Genomic DNA, 11,121 nt, shown 5'->3' with positions numbered 1-11,121 from the left:
CATCTTATACAAGAAACCTTGCAAGGGGATGAAAGGTTTTACTTGGTTTTTGGTCTTTAAGATACTAAACCCACACTGTTGAAATGCAAATGAACTTCTCGCACCACTTTCAGAGGTACTTCAGGAGCAAAAGACACTTTGAAGTGCATAACTTGAGCAGTCTGCAAAAGAAAAGCAGGTAATCCCACTGTTACCAAAGGATGTTCAAGGTGTTGTTTTCTTCTTTTTCAAGGAGAGATTAAATTTAGTGAATATGTCTCAGTAGGTTTATTTTCTGCAGACACAAGTCTTGGCTACAAAGAAAGGCCTATTTCATCCATCATTTCCATAGAAAAAAAATGCCTGGATGGGGCATGTTGTCACAATTAGCTGATTAGTGGATTGTCAAATAGTAAAATGTTATAAAGCACAAAATAATTAATAAAAAATGTAAAATTTTAAATTCATTGGGTTAACAGAATAAATTGTATTACAATATTTTAAACCTTAATATTTCATTCAAATATAAAATTTATAGTTGACTCTTTCCAACTTTATGTAAGTTTTTTTTGTTGTTGTTGTTGTTACCTCGAAATATCAGTTTCAAAAACATTCTGATGGTAATCATCAATTCTGGGAGTCTGTAAGTTGGTTTAATGGGTGTGAAATTGCACGAAAAGGGCAATTTGCTTTAGGGCAGCAACAAATGCACGTGTACAGCTATTTGGTGGAATTACGACAGTGAATTCCATTCACTCAACTGTACGGGATTCCAAAGTCGCAAAATAACAGCCTATGTTGTTTTATTCTGTTCACTTTTTGTTTAACATCTAATTTAATTATATTGGAGTATTAGTTTGGAGGTGAACCTTAACTTTAACCGTAACCATAACTTTGAGTGAACCTTGCCAGAACGCTCTGAAAATATACCTTGTTTTCTGGGTCTCTATGTGACAACTAGCCTTGCTTCTGTACATTTAACAGAAAGAATAATGAAGACAAAATATGTTGGTCAACTAATTTATTATCCATTTAGAAAGTTACGTAATCAAGTGAAAGGATGCCACTTCAAGCTCAGTGCCTTCATTTGGCACTTGAGAAACTGAAAGCATCCTAATTCTGGGTCTTAAGTGGTGAAAAGCTTAAAAGTCGTAAACAGTTCTTGGGGAAATCCCAGGAAAATCTCCCTGTGGTGCTGCTGAAATGAGCTCACTAAGCTTCTGATGTCATCTAGTGCCCGTTTTGTCATTTTAGCAATCATCCCTGAAAGATAAAACCAGAGCATCTGCATTCACAACACCAGCCAAAAAGACATTTGGAACAGTTTTTTTTTCTACGTTGCACGTGTACAAATAAAACTCAAGAGAAAACAGAACATGTAAGAAAAGCCTCTTAAAAAATGCATAAATGTGACATTTGCTGCTGTCTCAAGGGTCTTCCACTGAAAACACATTTTGGTCAAAGAACTGATCTGTAAGCTTCTTATGCTTTTCTTGAGCGCATGGTCAAAAAAAATTGCACGGCCAAACACTGAAACAAAATAACCCACTCCTTCTCTTTGCATGAGCTCTGGAAGCAATACCACATTAAATGATTTCAAATGGTCAGTAGTTAGGTATGTGGAGTCATAACGTGGGATGGCATTTCTCTGGAGTATCCCTTTATGACATCTAGCCTGGTATTGTGACCCGAAAATAACTACAGAGTGTCTCTGACATTTACATAAGAATCCCTGAGCGGCTCTCTCACTCTTCCTCAACATTCACCTCAGTGTTTACATACATTTGGTTTGTAGAGTATGTTTGGGGTGAGGAAATCCTGAATGGAGAACAATGAAATCGAATGACAACACAGTTGGGTGTTAATAATATACAGCTTTATTTTATTAATATACATTTTTGTATGATTGTAAACTTTCTATAATGTATAAACTGTGTTATTGCATTGTGCCATCTTAAGTTAAAGGAGTACTTTCTATATGTTGAGACATAATTGAGCAGTTTTATAGGGTTGACAATAGCTGACAGAGCTGATAATGGTGATATACAGATTATACACACACACAAATATGATGGTAACAGGGTTGATTTTTTACTATGTTAATAGCATTATTATCTTTTCAAAAGTAATATACTGTATTATTATAACTAGAATTTAAAAACTGAATTAAGACTAAATCTATGCCAATGCATTTCACTACTGTTTAAACTTAAAAATAAATAAAATAATACTTTCATTCACAAATGATTCATTCAGTTGATTAAAAAACTGACAGTACATAGAAAAAAAACTATTTTTAATTAATGCTTTTTTTTAAACCAGCACACTGTCAACATTGATAACAATAAGAAACGTTTCTTGAGCAGCAAATCAGCATATTAGAATGATTTCTGAAGTGTAATCATGTAATGCTGTTGAAAAGTCAGCTTTGCCATCACAAGAATAAATTACTATTTATTTAAAATGTAATTTACAAGGTTAACTTAAATTTTAAATATATTAAAAAAAAAACAGTCATTTTAAATTGTATTATTACATACATATTACATATTACAGTTTACTTAATTTTATCATCCTGTATTTTTAATCAAATAAATGCAACCTTGGTAAACATAATATATAAAATAGGAGGCTTTAATTGGTAAAACTTGAACTAGAAAGAATGATGTTATTATGATTTGTGGAATATTTATTACTTTAAAAATATAATGGTAACAGGGTTGACTTTCAGTGTTTTAATAGATATTCTAAGTTAAATCTAAAATACAGGTAAAAACTACATTTCCATATATATTTTGTTTAAAATGTATCAAAATATGTTGATAATGTTGAATGACCCTTATATCTGTCCACTATGAATAAATGTAACAAGCACTAGAGCAGAGATGTATTGAGACCGACAGACTGTGTGCAGTCCTCTCGTGCACTGTCATTTCTGCTACAAGCTCAATACAAAGCGCATAATTAATCAGAGATCGCGTTTGCCCCTGCCATGTCACTTCAGATGTGCAGTTTATGTCTGTTTACCCCTGATTATTTGTATGAATGTTGTTTATTTTATTCACATACTGGGCAGGCTGTGTAAATTTCAACTTTTCAAAAGTCTTTGGCGCTGCAGAAAACCAAAAGCATTCAAAGTCGCTTGCATCTGTCAGATGTCACACTAAGCCACATGATTTATTTCACAGGTTTTATACACAAGCTCAGCCAGTAGATTAACAGTCCCGTCGTGCTGGACAAAATCATCTCAAAGGGGATATAAAAAAAGATGGTAGTTGCATTCAGGCTCAGTAGGAAAGGAAAGACTGTAATAAAAAAGAATAACTGTGGTGATCTAATCAAAGGCCAGATGGCAGAAGATGATGGAAGATTGCTTGCCAGTGGAGTGGGAGGGGATCCAGCCCTGGCACACTTGTCCCATGGTGTCACACCGACACAAATACGACATTAGCAACCAACGGTGCCAGCTGATGAGGTCACAACTGTACACAATTTAACCCACCTCACTTTATACATGTACTGTAACCTTAAGGCAATAGTTCAGCCAAAAATGAAAATTTGCCAAAAATGTACTCACCCTCAGGCCATCCAAGATGTAGATGAGTTTGTTTTTCCATCAGAACAGATTTGGAGAAATTTAGCATTACATCACTTGCTCACCAATGGATCCTCTGCAGTGAATGGGTGCCGTCAGAATGAGAGTCCAAACAGCTGATAAAAACATCACAATGATCCACAAGTAATTAACTTCAAAAGTGTCCACCATGCATAATATTGCTTTCTTCAGTGGAAAAGTCATCTAGTCCGAATCAAGAGAGAAATTATTGCTATTACATGCTAAAACAGTCCAAAACTGTTAGTGGATTTTGATGTGAGGAGACAACACTTTTTTTCACTGGAGGAAGCATGATCATGGATTATGGACTCATATTTTGACCAGAAGCAATGGCTTTAAGTACCCAAAAATGAATATGCCATCCTATCAAACAATATGTTTGTCATATGTTCAAGATGCTGGTAACCACTTTTGGTGCCCATTGACTTCCATTGTTTGGATAAAAACATTAGTGAGACATTTCCTAAAATATCTTCTTCTTCTTTTTTCTTACATTCCACTGACTAAAGAATGTTATACAGTTATGGAATGACATGAGGGTGAGCAAATGATAACAGAATTTTCATTTTTGTGTGAACTATCTCTTTAAAAGTTAATTCCCTTCTTATTTCCCTCTTAATGTGATCATTCATGTAGAATTCATTTAACCTCTTCAAAGAAAAGGTCAGCAAGTGCTCAAGTGTGCTCTCAATAAAAATGTAGCATTCAAATTAGCCACAAAGAAATGGTCTTTCTGTTGACCCTATCTGACAGCAAAGCTGAAATTATAAGGCTGACTTTTTTCTCAGCTCAGTGAGCACATATATTTGACTTCTTGGATATCATGATGAAGCAAGCTTCTAAAAAGAGTACAAATTGCATATTTAATCAACAAATTAATATGAGTTAATATTTTAACTAATTAAACAATAAACTCTTAGTAAACACTTTTTTTTCATTTTTGTATTTTTTAAAACATTTAAAGTAAATACCACAAATTGGTCAGTTAACATTTTTAACAAAATTGAAATGCATTGGCATGTATTATGTCTCTGTATATAAAGTATTAAGATTTTAATTAGAACAATATATTATTATTAAATAATAGACTAAAAGTCAACCATGTTGCCATCATATTTCCCATTTAAAAAGTAATTTAATATTCCATAAATAAAAGCATATCATAAAATCACAATGACGTTATTCTTTCTTCAAGCTAATGCTCAGTCAACAAGACCAGTAAGTTAATGTTTTAAATTGCATTTAAAATTGTGGCATTTAAATTGTAATTTGCAAGAATAATTTAAATTTTAAAATATAATAAATATTACTGTTACTTTATTTTATTATACTGTATTTTTACTAAAATAAATGCAGAACATAGTACTCTTCTTTCAAAAACATTAAAAATCGATATACCGACAGTACACAAAAAAAAAAAAAAAAGTTGAGCTAGCTTAAAATTTTAAAGCAACCAGCTTCAGCAGATTTTTTTGAGTTCATACAACAAAAATTTGAGAATCTCCAACAAAAATAAGTTGAGCAAACTCAAAAATCTTAGTTGTCTCAACGTTTTTATTTTTTATTACAGTGTATATCTGTATGTTTGTCTATGTATATATATACTATATATAAAAGAAGAGATTTTAAATTGTAAAACTAGAGAGGATGATGTCATTATAATTGTATTTTATTTATGGAATGTTTCAATATACTATAAAAGGGGAAAATGTGATAGCAACAGGATTAACTTTTAGTCTTTTTAATAAAATATAATTTACATAACAATATTATTATTAGTTTGTTAATATTATTAGTCAACAAATGAACATTTTACTACAAGTTAATATTTTTATTAAAGCAATTGTGTGGAAAAATGACATGATAAACTCATAATAAATGCATTTTGTACTTTTTTTTTCTTTTTACATTTAAAGTAAAATGCTTCAACATAAATTAATGAGTTACAGGTTGTAGGTGACAATTTAACAAGTATATTTCAATATAGAATATTATCATTAGATTTAGGATTTAAATTGCCAATTAAAGAAGTTTTGAAAAGTTAGAGAGCAGTGAATGGCCTGAAATGTTTTCCATCAAATGTAAATGTGAAGAAATTCTTTCTCTACCAGTGAAACTTCAAGTTGTCTGATCAATTTATATCACACACCTTATCTGCCATTTGTGGAATGGGCAATTATAAAGAATCTCCTGTCATAATGGCGTGACAGCGGGTGCCTGGGCTGATGCCACCCTGGGGTAAAGAGGGCTGCCGAGTCTTTCAGCGCACTGCAATTTTCAGGGGTTTTATCTCCTTTTGAAATCACACTAGTCTTTATCAGAACTCCTCAGCAGACCAGATGTGTCTGAATAGGCTCACCCTGAGCAAAGTTGCTTACAAAAAGACCCAGGTGCCCTCAGAGCAGGAGACAGGCTGTGAGTCTGCATTTGATAATCCTCATTTTCGGAGCATCCGAGTAGAATGTGCTTTAATTTGAGATGATTCAACCAGGGTGCAAGTCAAGCATCAGCCTGCACCACAGCCGTGCTGTCGAGATCTGGGCAGGAATACAAAGAGATGAAACAATGAACGCGCAGCAAGAATAGACATGAACAGTGTGTGATGACCGTGTGCCTTCTAAACGGCATTAGCTAAAACAGTGCTGCACTGTAAAAAAAATAAAAATGTTGAGCCAACTTAAAAAGCTTCAGCAGATTTTTGAGTTTGCTCAATTTATTTTTGTGGGAGATTCTCAAATTTTTGTTGTATGAACTTAAAACGACAAGTTGAGAAAACTCAAAAATCTGCTGAAGCTGGTTCAACTTTTTTTTTTTTTTACAGTGTGGATGTATTGCAATACTATGTAATTAATTGGTGTAATTTAATTACTTTTCTCTTGAAAAAGTAAGGGATTACTTTTATTTTTGTAATTTAATACAGTTACTTATGATATAATTGCATCAAATAGACCATAGCACAATTCTATATAAAACAATAGTGGATTTAACATCTAAATTTATCATCTAATGTTAAAACACATGTTTTTAATGCAACCTTCTCAGATTTTAGTCAGTTTGAGAAGAATTTATATATGCAATTTTAGATTGAAAAGAGAAGTGTCTATCCGTTCAGTTAATTAGTAGTGTAAGGCATTGCTAAGTAATTAATTATGATAATTTAAAGGTACAAAGGTCAAAAGTAATCTAAAGTAATTTACTGTAATTTAAAGGTGCAAAGGTCAAAAGTAATCTAAAACGACTGAAAAAGTAGTCCGATTACATTACTTTAAACATGTAATGTAATGAATTACGCTACTAACTACAATTTTTGTCATGTTATTTGGAATTAGTAATGGACTACAATTTGCAAGTAATCTACCAGTAATCTGCTATGAAGTTGCTACATGCTTACTCACATGTTCTGTGTGATTGTAACATTTTGCTATGCTGTTGCTATGGTGTTCTGAGTACTTGCTCAGGGTGCCAAACGTCTCTGTAATGTTGTGGTCTCTAGATATGCCTCAGGGCTCTAAGGCTATGGGTCTGCCAGGTTAAAATCATACATCGGATAGGTTTAAAAACCAATAGCACATCATTCTCCTCAAGAAGCCGCATGATCTGAGGATGCATTCGTGTCCATAGCATAAATGTTGTGGGTTGAGCTACATGCCGAAGTTTAATACTTGTGCATAAGGGTTTGTTCAAGTCACTAACCCTACATTTTAGCAGTAGCAAACACGGCGATTGAATTATCACCGCTTATAAACCTCTTGCCTTTTTGATTTTGTCGAAAACATGAGTCAGTGGAGAAATTCACTCACAATTCCACCTTACGTTCATCGCCGGGTCTGAAAATATCAAGTGGCAGGTGTCAGACTAAGAGTAAGGTTCACGTCCAAGCGTTTGTGCGAGGGTCACACAGGCTAATTAATCTTCTGCAAACAGATCAAGTCAATGTGAGGTTTTACAGCCACGTTGAGATCCATGCGATCACCCCTACCCCCTACAACGGTCATAATCACCTTAAATGGGCTTTCAAGGCAGAAAACGGTGAATAGAGGTTTCTGAGTGGATCTTTGACAAGCACAACTGGGGTCTGGACTTCAGGCAGATTGGTTGCTATGGAGACAGCGCCCCTGCAGCACACTAATGGCAGACGGCGTTGCGCAGATAAGCACAGTGCTAATCATAGACTATTGTCCTGAGATGCGTTGTGCGTCTCTCCTGCCCCTGTGTGACGGACCCCACCTGCCAAATGTCTTTGGCTGGTCTCCTCGAGTACATTTAAATTCATCCCTCTTTAAAATTCTCCCCTTCCACAGTTGTTTTCCCAGCCCGCTGAGAAATGCAGAACAGGAGTGGAGAATTGAAAAGCAGAGATGACTTGTGCATAGCACACCGAGAGCCCTTTTTTTGGCTTGAAAACAATACAGCTGTTAAAATATTAATAACTCAAAGAGGTCTAGCCTATCAAGAACAGTGTATATCTGAGGACATGTAACATCCAGTCACAGTATCCTCAGGAAACACATGTATTCTCTGTGAGACCGTGCACCTGTTGTTAGGATGGCTCTGGAAGCACTATTATATAACATTACCGTCATCATATTGAACGCAGTTGCTCGAATCACAAAGAACAACCTTGGTTACGCAGTTGTGAAAGGCTAGACATGACTAATGCTTCCTCGTCGGTGACATAGATGCTTTTTCTCTGTGTTAGAATGCCAATATATCGCGCAACACTTTCTCTCTGTTCTCTCTGAGATTAATTAAAGCCAAGCTCTCGTTAAAAAATATTTCAAAGAGAAGGGAAGGACATTAAATGTATGTCACATCATTTTATCTTCACCTCTCTGTAATCTTACACCATGCTTGGATCGCCCAGAGCTTTGGCTTTTTTTCAGACATTTTGCGCGGGAACATGCAGCAGGCCCTCTGGAGTACTGAGCGGTATTATTCAATCATCTTTAGCCAGATGTGATGGGCAGCCCGCTACAGAGGGGGCAAAACGTCCTCATCTATCTCATTACAGCTCTCATCGCTTTCATTACGTGTCATTGGAACGCTATTCGCTGCAAGGACGGTCACATTATGTAGATGATGCCACTAAAAGGACAAACGGAAGAGAGTTCACTTCTAACCTCGAGATCCTTTCATACACTTAAAAAAATAAGTCTAACTTTAAAGGGATATTTCGCCCAAAAATGAAAATTCTGTCATTAATTACTCACCCTCATATCGTTCCAAACCTGTAAGACCTTCGTTCGTCTTCGGAACACAGATTAAGATATTTTTGATGAAATCCGAGAGCTCTCTGACCCTCCCAGACAGCAAGGGTCCTAACACGATCAAGGCTCAGAAACGTAGCAAGGACATCGTTAAAATAATCCATGTGATGTCAGTGGTTCAACTGTAATTTTACGAAGCTACGAGAATACTTTTTGTGCACAAAGAAAACAAAAATAATGAAAATGATCACAATGTATGCAACGTATGTACATGGATACGTTGTTTACGTTGTTTATGCTTTGATCTGAATATAAACGCAGCTACATATGTGATACTCTCCAAAATGACGCTATATAGGAGGAGACAAATTGTTGAATAAAGTTGTTATTTTGGTTTTCTTTGCGCAATAGAAATAGTGTAGGCTACAGTGCATAGTAAGCAAATTGTGGGATATTGTACTCAAGTACTCAAATGAAATAACATACATTTACTAAAATGCAAAGTGTGCTGTGCAATAAAATTAGGCTACATACTGTTTGAGGTTCTTTTGTTGAATAAGTAATTTCTAAACAACTATATAAAAAAAATCACATACTGTTTGAGTATAATACATTTGAATTGCATCACTTCACTGCCGTTCTTAAATCCTTTCCCATGGCCTCATGGGATAGTATCCAGTGTGTCCATTGAATGCGCACTTCAGAAGTAATAGGTCATCCAGGTACTTTTCGCCTACTGCTTTTCAAATACTATGAATTCCAACATACTACGCTTTTGGCATGCTGTCTTTTGCATACTATATAATGGGGAAGTATTCGATTTCGGATGCAGCATATGTTCTATATAATAAGAATTAGTGATGTACATACTTCCATCATGTAGTCATTGTCATGACCAGTGTCAGTTGCGTCGATTCAATGAAATTCACAGTTCCTCTTTTGTGGCCTCATTGGAAAGTGTCCATCAGATGTGCACTTCAGGATCTTGGAAACAGTAAGTCCACTCCCAGCAGTCACAGGATGTCAATATAACGTCAGGTTGACGTTTGGGCAGACGTTGCATTTGAGAATGAAAATCGAGTTGATGTCAGTATTTGGCGCCAATTTGATGTTGACTTAATGTTGGATTTTGGTTACACAACCTAAAAATAACCTATTGGACACCAAAATAACATTGACATTAGACGTTGAATTGACATTGCAACTGAAATGTAACCAAATATCAACATCTTATAACGCTTATCCCTACTGGGATTATTTTTATAATTTCAGACCAGACGCATACTATATCCCACAATGCAGTGCACTCGACTTGACCTTCCATTTCCATTGACCTTTCTGAGTCGTTATTTCATTGGGCCATGGATGTTATGACATTTACACAAACAATACCCAAAAATAAATGATAAAAGAAATGAAAATAACTAGCTAATTGCTGGATCAATCACATACATTATGATGAGGTCATGTAACAAATGTAGTGTGGTCATGTGATAATGTAGAATGTTACTATTAAAAACATTTAGGGTGGAGTAATGCATACTGTTTCACTTACTATTTTAAAACAGTTGGCAGTATACAGTATATACTGTCAAGTATGTAGCAAGCTGTAGCTCCATTGTCATTCCAATGCAGCCGAAGAATTACTTTGCATATAATCTACATAAAAACACATGTTAGACAAACAGTGTTCTCCCAAATATTGTCCTAACAAGTCTGGTTGTTGTCTGAGAGTTGTCTGCGAGGTCTGAACAAACAAAACAGTTGCTGGTTTGCTAAGGGTTTGTGAGCACCCAGCATGCATTGCAGCATGAATAATTTATTAAGACAGTTGTTGAGTGAACTGAAAAATCTCAGTGCATCATGGTGCCTTGACTTTGAACTTTTCTCAACAACCTCTTTTTGTACAGTTCAGTGACATTGTTATATTTCACCCTAAAATAAGATGTAATTCTGTGTGCAAAAGTAAGCAAGTTTTTAAACCCACTTAAAGGAACAGTTCACCCAAAAATGATCATTTGCAGAAAATTTCCTCACCCTCGGATCATCCAAGATGAGTTTGATTCTTACTTTTTCACTGGAGGAAGTGTTACTATGGATTTAAAGTTAAAATACCCTAATGATAGATTTCTTTTCTTACAAACACAGCTTTTCACTTCAGAAGATGTTGGGTCATGTGGGTTACTTGTGGATTATTGTGATTATTTTATCAGCTGTTTGGACTCTCATTCTGACGGCACCCATTCACTGCAGAGGATCCATTGGTGATCAAGTAATGTAATGCTAAATTTCTCCAAATTTGTTCTGATGAAGAAACAA

At 35.1% G+C, this 11,121-nt stretch overlaps 1 long non-coding RNA gene across 1 annotated transcript; it reads right to left on the bottom strand.

Annotated features, from left to right (window-relative positions):
- Positions 1-3,215: 3,215 nt before the first annotated feature.
- On the bottom strand, positions 3,216-7,619 carry LOC131547702 (uncharacterized). The gene is made up of 4 exons (XR_009272987.1): positions 7,396-7,619; positions 5,745-6,132; positions 3,557-3,690; positions 3,216-3,461 (listed from the first exon to the last, which is right to left on the bottom strand). It is a non-coding gene; the product is annotated as an uncharacterized LOC131547702 (long non-coding RNA).
- Positions 7,620-11,121: the final 3,502 nt, after the last annotated feature.

Source organism: Onychostoma macrolepis, chromosome 10 (assembly GCF_012432095.1).
Source record: "Onychostoma macrolepis isolate SWU-2019 chromosome 10, ASM1243209v1, whole genome shotgun sequence".
In the NCBI taxonomy this organism is placed as follows: Eukaryota; Metazoa; Chordata; class Actinopteri; order Cypriniformes; family Cyprinidae; genus Onychostoma; species Onychostoma macrolepis.
This window is presented reverse-complemented; position numbering and strand designations above follow the sequence as displayed.